We start from the raw sequence: 15711 nt of genomic DNA on the forward strand, positions 1-15711 counted from the left end.
ATAATGTACATAGGAAAGGAAGATCTGAGCTTGATCCATGCAACTGTGTAACTTTGGAAGCTTACACCATTTAAGTGAAGAAGAGAGCTTTGGAGCTCAAGATGTCGTACGCCTACGAAAGACCTATGTCTATGGTTATGGATGAACCATCAACTCTCCCTAACCAATATGTAGAGGAGTCGGAAGATGCATTCTCTAAATTGAAGTAAGAGAGAGACTTATGGGAAGAGAGGTTCCATGCTTTGAACTGCAAGCATGTAGAGTTATAGATTGAGTCGAGACACAAAGATGCACTTATCGAGGTTCTTGAAGAGTGTGTAGTGAAGATACAGAGAGAGCCTGTAGATTTATTTTACTCTATTATTCCTTATCCTTCCGGTTCTTGGAAGAATATTGTTGACCGACTCATCCTCGAGAAGGCTCAGATGCCTTTGAGTCAGAGATTCGACGCATCCAAAGGAAGTATACTCCCTTGGTCAGTTCAACTGATTCAATTGCTAGGGATCCTTAGGATGATGTTTTTCCTTTTCTCTTGTATTTCTATTTTTGGTTTATGAAATTGTACTCAGTGTGATCCTTCCAAATTTTATGAATAAAAAGAGATTTTTATGGTCAATTGAGTTGATATTATTATTGCTTACTATTGTTGATTGAAAATATTTGCAAATAAGATTTCATATGTGTAGCGGGGTATTCGTTACCATTAGAGATATTGATTAAATCCAAGGTAAATCATACAAGTCGAGTCGCCACCGCACTTCTATTTATCCAAAGGAATGGTTAGAAAGCGAACAAAAACCTAATAGTTTTAACAAAAACTAGTAAAAGAAACAGAGATCTGGGTAAGGGGGTTGGTTATGCAATGGGAAGGTGTTAGGCACCCAAAACATCCTAGGTACTCCTAGGGAGCCCTTTTCATACTTGTTGTGAAGGTTGTTTGTTTTGTAAAAAAAATTTTTGTGCAAACATGATTGAAGAGATGAGAAGAGAATGTACAAATTTATTTATATTTTTGTGTTTGGATGGATAAAACCCATTGCCTACGTACCATCTTATAAAAATATTAGGATCAAAACCTCATAGTTCGGGGTAAAAATCTCAAAATGAGTTGGTGAATTGATTGGTCCAAAAGCCTTAAGGTCTTTTGTTATCAAAGGGAGAAAACTCAACCAAACCACAAATCCACCATGTGAGGATAACTTCAACATGCTAGTGAGGGGTTAACCCTATAATAAGCATGGAAGACTCATTGTCCATCACTAAGGATATAGGTGAGTATTACATCTACCACAAGGATAACTCAAACCTAATAGCTAAAGGTTATGAAAAATTTTGATTAAGAAAGTGGCCATTGGAACCACAAAAAGAAATTTGAATGGGTTATATTTACCAATTAGAAGTATGTACAATAAATGGTCAAAGTTGATTTAAGGATTCAATTCAAAATAAGTGTTGTAAAAAGAAAGTTTGAAAATCAAAAGCATAAGGCTTAAGTTTCTAATGTTTAAAAACAAAGGTTAAATGTTTGCACAAATTTTTTTGGCTTGGGTTAGAGTGGAGAGATGAAGAAGAATGGCTAAGTCCTAAGCAAAACAAAAAGCGAAAGGATAAAGGGACAAAACCACAATGGAGTTCCTCTCTTGAGATCATATTGATGATCCAAGTAGCTCCCATTCTTTGGAATAAGTAACCACAAAGTATAAGCAATCAAACAAGTCTCAAAAGAGATCTTCAAGGTGCCTTGTATCTTCCACTTAGATGAACATGGCAATGGTCCTCCAATTAAGCTCAAATGGGAACTCCTATCACAAAAGCACACACATCAAAAGTTCCATGAAGTAAAACAAGAATGGACAAGAGAGAGTTTAGAGATTTGGTTCTTCTAATCCATCTTCATCATTAAGATCCTTTCACTCCAATTTTGCATAAGGAAGGTCCTAGAAACTAAGTCCAATTCTCCATTTCTTTGCATAGGGGAAGTCCTAGAAACTAAGTCCATTTCTTTGCATTTTGGTTCACCACAATCAAAACAAAACACAAGCAAAATAATATATACACAATTATGTGCTCAAGTGAGCAAAAGGCAAATGGCATTAACATAAACATGTGCTCAAGTGAGCAAAGAGAAAAGCAAATGAATAATATTTGCAAGAATAGTAAATTGCATTAAAGTAAATTGCATAAAGTAAATTGCATAAAGTAAATGTTAATTGTCAATAGTTAGTGTTAGTAGTTAGTGTGCCATAAGGAAAATTTAGCGCTATGTTAAGCAATCGTAATTGGACTTATATAGAAGTCACAACTATCTGAGGTCGGTCAATAATAATGTAGGCAACAAACACAAGTTAGGAGTCTTGATTAGTGAACCAAGTCCCAACAACTTGCCATGCCAAAAAGGAGAGGAAAATTTATCTTGTATTGGTTTAAGCCTTATGCATGATTTAAAAGACAACCTATCCTTAATGCAAAGCCATTCACTTGATCAATTGATCAAGATGAATTAGATTTGAATCAAGGAAGCTAAAATCCCTCTATTCAATGCTAACTTATCAACCTTCAACTCATTGATCAAAAAAGAAAAAGAAGAAGAAGAAGAAGAAGGAGATGAATAAGAGAAATGGAAATGGCAAAATTAAAGTGCATTAAATGAAACCTCATGTACCAATCCTCATATCTTGACCAATGACATTGAAAGTCATGGTCAAACAATCAAAAACAGAAGTGAGATGAAGATTGGAAGTCAAGGAATGAATAAACTATTTTTTGGCATTTTTTAATATTAAAAATAAACTTGAATTAAAATAAATGGAAAGGTCAAACTTCAAAATCACATCAAATCAACCTTGAAAGGTCCAAGTGATTTATCCTAAGTTCAACAAGGTCAAACAAGGTTTGACAAAAAATTACAGCATTTTTAAAAGTCGGAAATTATTTTTAATCAACTAAAAATGAATAAAAATAACCTAATTGAACTACAAACTCAAATCAATTCAAAAATTGATGAGAATATTTTTCATACATCCATCATCATCCAAATAGGTTAGAAAAATATTTTTGTATTTTTTGAATATTAAAAACTATTTAAAATGAATTAAAAATAACCAGAAAAGAGAAAATTCACAAAAAATATCAAATGACAAAATAAAAAATATTAAAAATCAGAAATAGAAACTAGAATTTATTTGGGAAATAATGCAATTGGTCTCATAATTTTTGGATTAAAAATGAAGATATTGATTTTTGAAAATTATTGGAATTAAAGAAATTAAATCAGAAATTCAGAAAATGGAAAAAACCTCAAGCGTCTGATCAAGCCTCATTAATTAACGTGGCTGATCAGACGGATGTGAGATGCGCGCGCATGAAAGGCATGAGTCAACAGCGAAGCATCCAGCATTATTGAAAGTCATAAGATCCAAAGGACACGACTCAATCTGGAAACAAGATCAAATGGTCCAGATTTAAACTGGACATGATGAAGCCACCGGAGCCACCGTCTTCTCCAGTGAGCTTCCAAATTCCGGCCAAAATGCAGAACTTCAAAAAGGCAACCAAAACGTGTGATCTATACATCAATAGAAAGCTAAGATGATGTACATCATCTCTATATCATCCATTCTCCTTCTAGATCTCTATGATTTGAGAAATCAGAAGTTAAAAAATCTGGTGTTCATCATGAACTCGATGAATTTCAAAAATTAAAAGCATAAACATGATGCCTCCATTGAGAGGACTTCAGCCAACACAAAATCAAAGCCAATAAGTCCAAGGATTAGCAGAATCGAAGAAAATACCAGTTGGAGTTCAAGTTTGAGTTCTGGTGATTTGAGCTTGAAACCTTGTTTGCTTTATCAAAACAAAAGTTCAATGAAGTGTGTAATGAAGGTCTAGAAGCATTAGATCTATGAATACAACCAGATGAAGCTGAATTCGAGATCTGGAAAATTTTGAGGAAAATGCAATTGCTTCTTTAGTGATGGTTGGGGAATGAACTCTGCAGCATTTCAGGTTGAAATTGGGTGTCTAAATGGAGGGAATGAAGCCTTTATTTATAGAGAAATTGGCAAGAATAGAGTGGAATGATCCGTGTGCATAAATTTGGATACCACTTGCATGGGCTTGCATGATCATGCACAAGGCCCAAAAGCAATGCCAAATGCAAGCTGAGTTCAAATGCCAAGGGTTTAGACGTGTAATTTGCTCTGAATTGGCTTGTGCAACAAGATTTCAACATGAATTCCACAATTGAACCTAATCATTCACCTCTTCGAAAATACCATTTAGAAAATCCAAGCATAGGCATATCGGTAATGGTTGGGAAGGTTTTTGTATAAGGAACAAATGTTATGTTGGACAAAAACTCATTTGAAGTATGGAAATTTATGAATTTTGAGTTTAAAGTGTGATGTGCAAAACATGCCAAGGCAAGGTTTCTAAAATTGGCCAACTTTCAGGCCCTTCTGTTTTGATGATGCAAGCTTCAAATGGAACAACCTCCAACATCAAAGTTGTATATCTTTCAAGACAATCAAAATGGACTTAAATTTTGCATCATTTGGATTTTTGATGAAGAAGTTATGGGCACTTGAAGTTGGACTTTTTTGACTTTTAATGCCTTTGATCCAAAAGGACCTATAATGTCTTGCATGATCACATGTATTTACTTTGAGATTTTGAAATTTTGTTCAACATAAAATTTGAATTAGACATCTCAAGATTTCCAATGAATTTGATCCCACCTCAAAATCCTAAAAATTGAATGAGTTATGTCCTTGGGAAGTTGATCCAAAATTAGGGTTTCAGTCAAAATGACCTATAATGTATTGGAATGGAAGATGGTTTTCCAAGCTTGAAATCAAATTTTGATGAACATGAAAGTTGTTCATATTGTCCTCAAGAACATTTTTTCTTTTGGAACCATCTCCATTTGACCAACACATAAAAAGTTAGGTCTCAGTGTATTTCAAAATAGTCAGATGATTTGACTGATCAACTTCTCAAATCCATGACTCATACCTTGATGAATTGATGATTGAGGATACTCAAATAAGTTCAAACATGCATGAAATGAAGAATTAAAGAACTTCCCTTGATTGTATTTGACCATGGGTTGAGGTTGCTTCATGAGCAAGGCATTGTGGTACACAGATGAATTAGGGTTTCTTTGAAGAACAAGGCCTCAAACCCTTTGACTTGCTTTGATCAAAATGATGAATTTAGATGCTAGGGAGGCATATTTGATGGATGAGAGCCTTGGGAACCATTACCATGCTTGCTTTCATCTTCTCTTGGCCATATCATTGCACAGAGGATCTCCTAGAAGCTTTTGACCTTGTGATTGCTCAAGCTACAAACAAAAGATGTTAGTGACATATTTTTGTGCTTTCAGTTAGTAAATAAAATGAGAAAAGCAATGATATATAATTCAAGCATGCTTGGTGATCTCAAACCACTCACAAGGAGTCCCACCCAAAGGTAAAGGGACCTAAGACTCTCAATGATCCTTGAGGCTATGCAATGCAATGTTATGATGCTATGAGGGATCTTAGGGACAAAATTGGGGTCTTATAATATGTTCCTTGAAATTAAACACAATTAAAAATATTGCATTTCATGCATCATTTGGATAACAAAATTTCTTCATCCAGATATCTTATGGGTTTTTCTTCTGTATCAGTCAAGATGACTCATCACTATTACACTCGCGCTAATCGTCAGAAAAGAATGGAGCATCAAGAGCAAGAGAACATAGAACTTAAGGATGAGATTCCAAACTTACTGCTCTAATGGAGTCTGTGATTGCTGCTCAGAATCAACCATATCCGCCTCCTGCAACTCCTCCTCCTCAGAAGACTGTTATTTCATAGATTGCTTCAACATATGTGCTTATGGTAGCTAACCAGTCTGTGCCTACCATGCCTGCTGGGTTCCCTTGGGGAATTCCACCAAATTTTTTCCTGAAGGGTATGCTCCAACTTTTGCTTCTATGCCGACATCTAGCCCGGTCCTGTCTGTGCCTCATTCCATCGTGCATATTCTACCTCGAGTCAAGGAAACCATCTATCATTTTGAGCCTTCTGAAGGCCCCGATGTTTATGAGAAGATAGACGAGATGAAAGATCAACCTCATGAGCTGCAAAAGAAATTGAAGACCTTAAGAGGGAAGAATTTGTTCGGTAAAAGTGTTGTTGAATTATGCTTAGTGCCTAATGTCAAAATCCTTGTGAAGTTCAAGGTCCCAGACTTTGAAAAGTATAAAAGGAATACCTACCCTCTGAGTCATCTTGTCATGTATGCTCGATAGATGTCTACTCAGACCGACAAGGATAAGCTACTCATCCATTACTTCCAGGAAAGTTTAACTGGTGTTGCACTTCGGTGGTATATGGGATTGGATAATGTTAATGTTCATACTTTTAATGACTTGGGAAAGGCCTTTGTCAAACAATACAAGTATAATGATGATATGGCTCTGGATCAGGTATCAGTTGAGATCAATGTCCTAGAAAGAGAAAGAAACATTCAAGGAGTACGCCCAAAGATGGAGAGAGTTGGCTGCTCAAATTAGTCCACCTCTGGAGGAGAAATAAATGACCAAGATCTTCTTAAAGACGATGAGCTCATTTCACTATGAACGCGTGATTGCTAGTGCTCCTAATGATTTCACCGAAATGGTGAACATGGGGATGTGGTTGGAAGAAGAAGTCTGAGAGGGACGATTATCCAAAGATGAAGCTTCGGCGAGTAAGAAACATGGTGGTAGTTTCACTAGAAAGAAGTAAGGAGAAACCAAGGTAGTGTCTGCGGGGAGGAAGAGAAGGCCTCTTGTGAAGAAGAATTCCCAATCACGTCAACATCATCATCAAGTATCATCAGTAATTCTTGTGTTTACCAATAATTCAACAAATCAATATGTTCCTGTTCAGCAACATCATCAGCAACAACCACAACAACATACCAAATACAACAACAATAATCATCATCAGAACTTTGAGAGGAAGAAGGTCTCTTTTGATCCTATTCCTATGATGTATGTAGAACTGTATCCTTCTTTAGTTGTCAAGAATCTGATCCAACCAAGGAATCCTCCACAAACTTCTGAACATTTGCCATGGTGGTTCAAACTTGACTTGCACTGTGTTTTTCATCAGGGAACTCCCGACCATGACATCGAAAAGTGTTATCCTTTGAAATATGAGGTTCAGGAGCTGATTAAGAGTGGTATGGTGTCCTTTAAGGACAGAGCGCCTAATGTTAAAGAAAATTTGTTGCTTGCTCATTTCAATGTTTCAGTGAACATGGTAGACGGTTGTTGATCAATGCATTTTGATGCACATTCTTCTATAATTATACTTAGGCATTTCTATTATTTTTACTGTTTTAGTGTGTGTTTATATTTAAGTTTATTTTTGGCTTTATTTTATTTTCTTACTTTATTTTCAGCATAAATAGTTATTTGATACCTTGTCACTATTCAGATCATAACTTGGGCTATAGGACTCGGATTGACGCGTTCTAATATAAGTTGGAAAGTTAAGAGAAAGAACTACAAGTTTCATGTTGAAGTAAAAAGCATATTTGGAATGAAGAACAGTCGAATAATTCGTTAAAGTCCCAGACTTAATTAAAATAGTTAGTTTGGGCCGGTTTTTGTAATTTTCAGGTCGGATCCGATAAGGGCCCGAATTTCCCTTTTATTATATTAGGTCTTCCACTGCTACATGAATCAAATTCTGAATTTTGGATGATACAATATTGCTTAGAAGATTTCATGGAGAGCTAATTCCTAAAGAGTTGATCTGTTGTATTCGAATTTCACTTTGAGGTTTTTAATAATTTCAGTTTAATTTCAATTTCTTTTCAATTCTTCCTATAAACTCGTTTGCTTAATTCGATTACTTTCGTTTGCTTAATTCGATTGTTTCTTATAGGATAGATTTGATTAAATTTGATTGTTTGTATGATCCTTTACTATAATCATGTTAGCGTAGCTTTTTCGTTATCGTGTTTGATTAAGTCGCGTTTGCTTAATTCACGTCTGCTTAAATCCGTTTGCTTAATTCGGAAATTAGGAACATACATCATATAATACCAATTTGCGCTTGTCAATGGGTATTGTAATCGATTGGGATTGAATCCACTAGAGAATTGAAATTATAAGAATCGATGATAAGTCTGAAATCGATATAATAGATTAGCTTATTTATCAATTTTGATTTTACCTATAATAATCATCGATTTAAGTTTTGAACCTTAAAAACCCCCTTATTTTCATTCGTTTGGTTATAACATTCAAGAGTCCTTGTGATACGATATTCGAGTGTCGCTTCCGTTTTACTACACTTTTAAACTCGTTTTTGACCCGTGTGCGACAGCGGATCAGTTGTCCTGGAAATTTCAGGGTTTGTGATGTGCGTCATATCTGAAGGTCGTTGGTGGAAATTCATAGGGATTTTTTCTTGGTAAGTGATTGTGAACATAACCATGATGGTTGTGTTATTTGTAGCGTCAACCCTCGAGGATGTGTAATTGTTAAGAGGGATATTCAAAAACTGATGGATTAAAATGTTATTCAGATTCAACAATCCAGGTATATGGGCAATGATGTAAATGTTATAGTATCGGTGTTCTAAACCCCTGAGCGGGTAGTTATTAAGTTTGACAGTAATAACAACAAGAATGTTAATAAATCGGTATCATCGTTGGTTATACGGTTAGCATACCCTGTCCCCTATTCATCTGATAAAGTTGTGCCTTATAAGTATAATGCCACCATGATTGAGAATGGGCAAGAGGTTCCTCTTCCCGCTGCAAATTCAGTGGTAAGCATTGCAGATGTAGTGAGGGTGACCCGCATCGGTCGTGTTTTTGGTCCTGTATCTCCAAAAAAATTGGAAGATGTTCCAGTGGGTAAGAAAGCAGAAGTTCCTACAGTTGATCCGATTAATGCTCCAATCTATCAGTCTGGCGAGTCCAGTAGGTTGAAGATTAATAATGATGATGATGATGAGGTACTTCGTTTGATCAAGAAAAGTGAGTTCAATGTTGTGGAGCAGCTGCCCTAGACGCCATCAAATATTTTCGTGTTGTCACTACTGATGAATTCTGAAGCACATAGAGAGGCTTTGTAGAAAGTATTGGAGCAAGCCTATGTAGAGCACGATGTTACTGTGGATCAGTTTGACCACATTTTTGCCAACATTACTTCCTGTAATAATCTGAGCTTTTGTGATGAAGAACTTCCTGAGGAGGGTAGAAATCACAACTTGGCGCTCCACTTTTCAATGAACTTCAAAAAGGATATTATGTCCAATGTATTGGTTGATACTGGTTCATCATTGAATGTGTTTCCCAAGTAACCTCTAGCAAGATTGTCATATCAAGGGGCACCGATGAGGTACAGTGGTGTTGTGGTTAAAGCGTTTGAAGGTTCCCGAAAAACTGTCATTGGAGAGGTGGACCTTCCAATTAAGATAGGTCCAAGCGATTTTCAAATTACTTTTCAAGTAATGGAAATTCACCCGGCCTACAGCTGTTTTTTGGGAAGACCATAGATCCATGAGGTTGGGGCTATGATGTCTACTCTGCATCAGAAGCTGAAATTTGTCAAGAACGGAAAGCTTATCTTTGTTGGTGGGGAGAAAGTGCTTCTAGTGAGCCTGTTGTCATCCTTCACCTATGTGTAAGCTGAGGAAGAGGTTGGAACACTGTTCCAAGCTTTGTCTATTACAAATGAATTAAAGAAGACTGGGGCATCCATGTCTTCTCTGAAGGATGCACAAGAGTTTATTCAGGCTGGCAGCAATGACAAGTGGGATTGTGTTGTAGAATTTGTGGAAAACAAGAACGGAGTTAGGTTCGGATTTCAGTAAGCGCCATTCAACACCAACATCAAGGTTATGCAATAATTTTTTCATAGTGGAGGGTTCATTCACGAGGATGATCGACACTCAGCTGCAGTTATTGAAGACAATGATGAAGATGAAGCTTGTGCCAACTTTGTGACACACGGCCAGACTTGTAACAATTAGGTTTTTATTGACATTCCTGTTGTTATGCACCGTTCAAAGTAATTTGTTTTATTGTTTAAGAAAAATCCTTCTCTTATGCCTAAGGTAGAAGGGAAACATTGTTGGGCATTTCAAATTTATCATCAATAAAAATGTAAAAAAAATTCATCCACATCTATGATGTTTATTTTTACTTTTTGCTTTTTTCTAAAAAATGGTAATCACAAAAAAAACATAAATAAATAATAATCTTTCCAGCTGCAAAATATTTGTTTGTACTCCACTTCTCTAAAATCAAAATGTTGAATCATTATGCAGGTTGGTTCTCAAACCCGTTGAACGTAATGATCCTACTCCCTCTCCAAACTTTGACTTCCCTGTGTTTGAAGATGAGGAAGAGAATAATGATGAAGACATGTCTGATGAGTTGTCCCATTTGCTTTAGCACGAGGAAAAAGCCATTCAGTCATTTGAAGAACATATTGAATTAGTCAAGTTGGGTTCCGATGATGATGTGAAGGAAGTCAAGATTGGGTCTCAACTGTGTCTAGAGGTTAAAAAGGGGTTGGTTGAACTTCTTCGAGAATATTCTGATGTGTTTGCTTGGTCCTATCTGTCGCAACCTGAAAAATACAGTGCGCAAAAAAACAACCGGCGAAAGAAAATGACAGAAGAGTCGCCACCGTGCGTTATTCATCCCAAAGGACGGAAAGGAAACGCTCGAAGTAAACCTGAAAAAGGAAAGGACAAGATGGGGTCTTGCAACCAAATCTTGGGTTCGAGAGTCGGTTATGCGAAGGGAAGGTATTAGCACCCCTACGCATCCGTAGTACTCTATGGGATCCACTTTTGTAGTTCTTGTCTAAAGGGTGTGGGTTTATCTAATGTGTTATTTACTAAAAAAAGGGGGTTAAATGAAAATGACTCGCGCGGATGTCGCATCCACTGCATACGTATCTCATCTGAATATGAGAATCAGAGTCTTCGTAGCTCGGCTACCTAGGGGTTAAGGGTAATTGTCCTCGCTAAGACATCGCGTCTTATGCCTACGTATCTCATATGGCCTGAGAATCAGAGCAAAACGTAGTTCGGCTAACTACGGGGTAATGGATTGGGTTTTGGACGAACGACGTCACTACGCAATCTACCGGATGCTCGACCTTTGGAGACTTACTCGCCTGTAGTAGAAGGAGTTAACGTGTTGCTTTGGGTTTTAGGGTTTGGGATGCTCAAGGGCAAAGAGGCAGTCCTTGACGAAGGAACCGCGCTACCTGCAGGGATACGAACACATACAAAATAAACATGTATAAAGTAAATGTGCCAACAAGGGGCTCAGAAGTAAATAAACAAAAGAAAACAAATGCCTCCTATCGAGGTCTTCCAGCTAAGAAAGCGATAAAATGCGGAAAAGAGGTAAAAGTACCACACGGATAAAGATCTGAAGTAACAGCAATTAAAGGAGTAAGAAACCCAGGGATCTCCCAAGCTAATGCCATCAAAGAAAGGTGAGTCAGTACATGTAATCGGAATGAACCTCCAGGGGGTATCCCACAAATAAAGTGGGAAAACCACGCAAACCATCTCTGCAAGAGTCTGTGAGCCCTCACAAAAACTCAACAAAAGGGTTAGTGAAACACGATAAGCATTTTTTTCATGGATAACAGTATGGTTTCAGAAACCTCAAACCCTGTGGCATACATTTCAGAAATCATGTGATTAAACATTCAAGGCATAGGTTTCACCCATTCATGCATAATTAAACTCGTGGGCAAAAACATAATGAAATCCATCCATCATACCTCATACATTCAGATGATCCAAATTAAGAGCATAAAATCATGGGAATGAGGCAAACCTGATGGGAGAGACCGGTTGAAATCAAATGGCACGGCTGGGTTTGCAAGGCAATGTTAGGGTTTGCGTGAGATGAAAGTGTGTGAGTCAGATTGAATTTTTCAGAGCTGCCTGGGGGTTGCTCTGAGTTCTCTTTCAGGTTTCTCTCCAGGTTTTGTCAAATGTTTTGTTTCAAGGAAACCCCAGAGTATTTTGCTTCTCTTCCTTTTTCTGTCTGATCTCCCTCTTTTATAACCTGATTTTCATGGCTTTGTGGGCTCAAATGAGAGAGGTCCAAGTCCAAGTTTTTCTATTATATTTTATTTATTTATTATTATTATTTTTATTTATTTATTTATTTTGTAAAAAATTATTTATTTATTTTTTTTTCGTTATTTTCTTCTTTTTTTTTTTTAAAGTTTCTTGGATCTAATTCTGATTGACATGATGAAATGCAATATGAAATGCTAAATGAATGCATGAATGAGGAGGGCAAATTTTGGGGTGTTACACTATCAAGATATGCTTGGTTGGGATTCTGAGATTATAGAGAATAGATTTCCTTTGAAGCCAGAATGCCTTCCGGTCAAACAGAAGTTAAGAAGAACTCATCCTGATATGGCAGTGAATATTAAGGAGGAAGTGCATAAGCAGATTGATGATAGTTTCCTTGTTACCTCCGAGTACCCGCGGTGGATGGCCAACATTGTGCATGTTCCTAAGAAATATGGAAAAGTCTGTATGTGCGTTGATTATAGAGAATTGAATAAAGCTAATCCGAAATATGATTTTCCTCTGCCATACATTGATATGTTGGTAGACAATACAGTTAAATTCAAATTCTTTTCGCTTATGGACGGATTTCCTAGTTATAATCAAATCAAGATGGCACCCAAAAATATGGAGAAAACCACATTTATTACACCTTGGGGAACATTTTGTTATTGAGTGATACCTTTCGGTTTAAAGAATGCTGGTACAACGTACCAAGATAGCTATGACAATTCTTTTTCATGATATGATGCATAAAGAGATTAAAGTCTATGTTGATGTTATGATTGCTAAATCAAGGACTGAAGAAGAGCATGTTGAGCATTTGTTGAAGTTATTCCAGTGTTTAAGAAAGTATAAACTCCGCTTGAATCCCAATAAGTCTACTTTTGGTGTTCGCTCTGGTAAGTTGTTGGGCTTTATTGTCAGCGAGAAGGATATTGAGGTTGATCTTGCTGATAACAAGAAAATATATTGTATATTTGCCTTGATTTACACTCAAAAATCGTACCGTTTTCATTTATATTCCGATAATTCAGCAAGTGTTTGAGTTATTTTTGTAGGTATTTCAATTCCATATTTAAATGAGCAATGTATAGAAAAGGAAAGAAAAGAAGAAGAAACAAAAGAGAAAACAGCAGAAAAGCAGAAAATACAAATCATGTGCATGTGACAACCGTCACAAACCGTGTCACGACTGTCATGCCCTGGGTGTCACAACCGTCACAAGCCCACCATGACCGACACAAGGCCAAAAGCAGCGTATTGAATTTGTCAACAGAAGTGATCCACACGCCCATTTTCTCGTTCCTCAACCCACTTTCCCGTGAATTTCTCACTCAACCAAGTCACCCTTATTTCTCTCAACTGCCAAGACCAAATGGAGAATATAAAAGGATGGAAGTTGGAAACCTACGAGCACGCTTAATTTTCCTCCCTGAAGCCAGCTTTGAAGATATTTCTCTGCATTTATTTTCCACAGCAATTTTGTTTTCTATTATTTTTCTTCATCAACATTGTTTTCTTTTACCGCAATTTGTTTACCATTCTGTTCAGAGCTTTGATTTTCCCTTTCCCTTTCCATTTTTCATTTATCCAAAGTATTATTTTCCTACACTGGGGAACTACTGCAATTTATTTAATTTAGTTTAAGCAATTATTTCGAAGAAGCAGAATCCTACCGACCTGTGGAGGACTCCTCAAGTACTTCAAGATTCGGCATATTCTATTAATCCAATTTCCAGGTTTTTATTCAATTATTGTTATTATTTCTTTATTATTATTATAATCATGTTTGCTTTATTATTGATTTGTTTATGTTCGTCTGTGTTTGCGTTATTTAACATGTCCGGCTAAACTACCGGTATCGGTATGTAAACAATTTAATTAGACTGGATTTAATAATAATCGGTGTAAAACTTCTTTTCTCAAAAAACCTTTTTGGCTGTGGTTTTTAATTTAAATTTAATTAACTTTGTCACGAGAGTGAGAAGCTATTTAATACGGTTTTGCCACGAGAGTGAGAAATTAACTAAAGTGAGAACCGACAATCGCGAGAGCGTGAGGGTCAAACTAGATAGTAAAAACTAGGCATTGATTTTAAAAACAGCGATAGCACTTTAAAAGCAATTAGAACTTATTTATTTTCAAAAAGTATTTTTAACTTCAAATGGGACAGCGAGAGCGTACATTCTGACTTAAAAGTATAGTCCAAGTCAACAATCACGAGAGTGTGAGATAAAGCCTTTTAAATAAGTATTTCCTACTGAAAGATATTTGGTACTTAAAATATACACTGGTGACTTACCGAATCCCTGATGATTAATGTGTTGCATACTGATATCCCTCTATTAATATTTTCTTTAAAACTTAACTTCCTTTAGATTTAATTTTTGTCCAACCAAACCTCTAAAAATCATCTCCTTAGCTAAACATAGTAACATCGATAATATTAGTTTGACCGTCGGTCCCTGTGGGCTCGATATCTTTTAAAACTAAAACGACTGGATTGTGCACTTGCAGTCGAGTACCCGATAGACTATATTCTATATACAGTCACGAGACGTATCAAGTTTTTGGCGCCGTTGTCAAGGACCTGATTTAGTCAAATAGTGCGATTCTTTCGTTGCGTAGTATAGACTAAGGTAAAAATTAATTTCCTTTCCCTTATTTCCCCGATTGTATGCCAAGTACTCGCTCACAAGGAGAAAACTTAGCACCACCAATTGCAGAATTAGAGTGTTTCTTATATTTAAGACGTCGAATACTAGAGTACCAACGAAGGTACGATATTCCCGACATCTTCTTTCCTACTGCTGAACCAGTTTAAAAGCCAACCATGGCTACAATGGAACCACAGAATCGTCCTCTTAAGTTCTACGCTACCCCGTCCCAACAAGAACCTCACAGTAGCATTGTTGCCCATGCTATCAATCGAAACGATTTCGAGTTAAAACCCTCATTATTATCAGTCATCCAACAACATCAATTTGCTGGAAATCCTACGGACGACCCTAATGAACTTTTACCCAAGTTTGTGCAGTACGCAGACACTATGAAGGCAAATTGTGTATCTCAAGATGCGATAAGACTACACCTTTTTCCTTTCTCTCTACGAGACAGAGCTTGGGCTTGGATGCCATCCAACACAGTTACTACATGGGAAGAACTGAAGAACGTTTTCTTATCCCAATATTTTCCGCCAAGCAAAACTGCTATGCTGAGAGCTCAAATCAACGGATTTTGACAAAAAGATGTAGAATCTCTCTACGACGCGTGGGAGAGATACAAAGACATGATGCGAATATGTCCACATCACAGTCTCAAAGACTGGGTGATCATTCACACATTTACAATGGGCTTCTATATAACACAAGACTGACAGTAGACGTTGCCGTGGGCGGTGCACTTATGGACAAGTCATACAACGAAGCCTATCAACTCATTAAAAACATGGCCCAAAACCATTGCCAATGGGGAGGTGAAAGAACTCCAGTAGAAAAGTCCCAAACAAAAGGTGGAATATACAAAATCAGTAGCCTTGACCACGTCCATGCAAAGGTAGATTCCCTTGTTCAAAAGTTAGACAACTTGACCA

General features: G+C 36.8%; 1 non-coding gene across 1 annotated transcript; it reads right to left on the bottom strand.

Moving 5' to 3' along the window:
• Positions 1-15330: 15330 nt before the first annotated feature.
• LOC127124035 (small nucleolar RNA R71) lies at positions 15331-15437 on the bottom strand. The gene has a single exon (XR_007803679.1). It is a non-coding gene; the product is annotated as a small nucleolar RNA R71 (small nucleolar RNA).
• Between the last annotated feature and the right edge of the window lie 274 nt (positions 15438-15711).

Source organism: Lathyrus oleraceus, chromosome 2, assembly GCF_024323335.1.
Source record: "Lathyrus oleraceus cultivar Zhongwan6 chromosome 2, CAAS_Psat_ZW6_1.0, whole genome shotgun sequence".
NCBI classification, from domain to species: domain Eukaryota; kingdom Viridiplantae; phylum Streptophyta; class Magnoliopsida; order Fabales; family Fabaceae; genus Lathyrus; species Lathyrus oleraceus.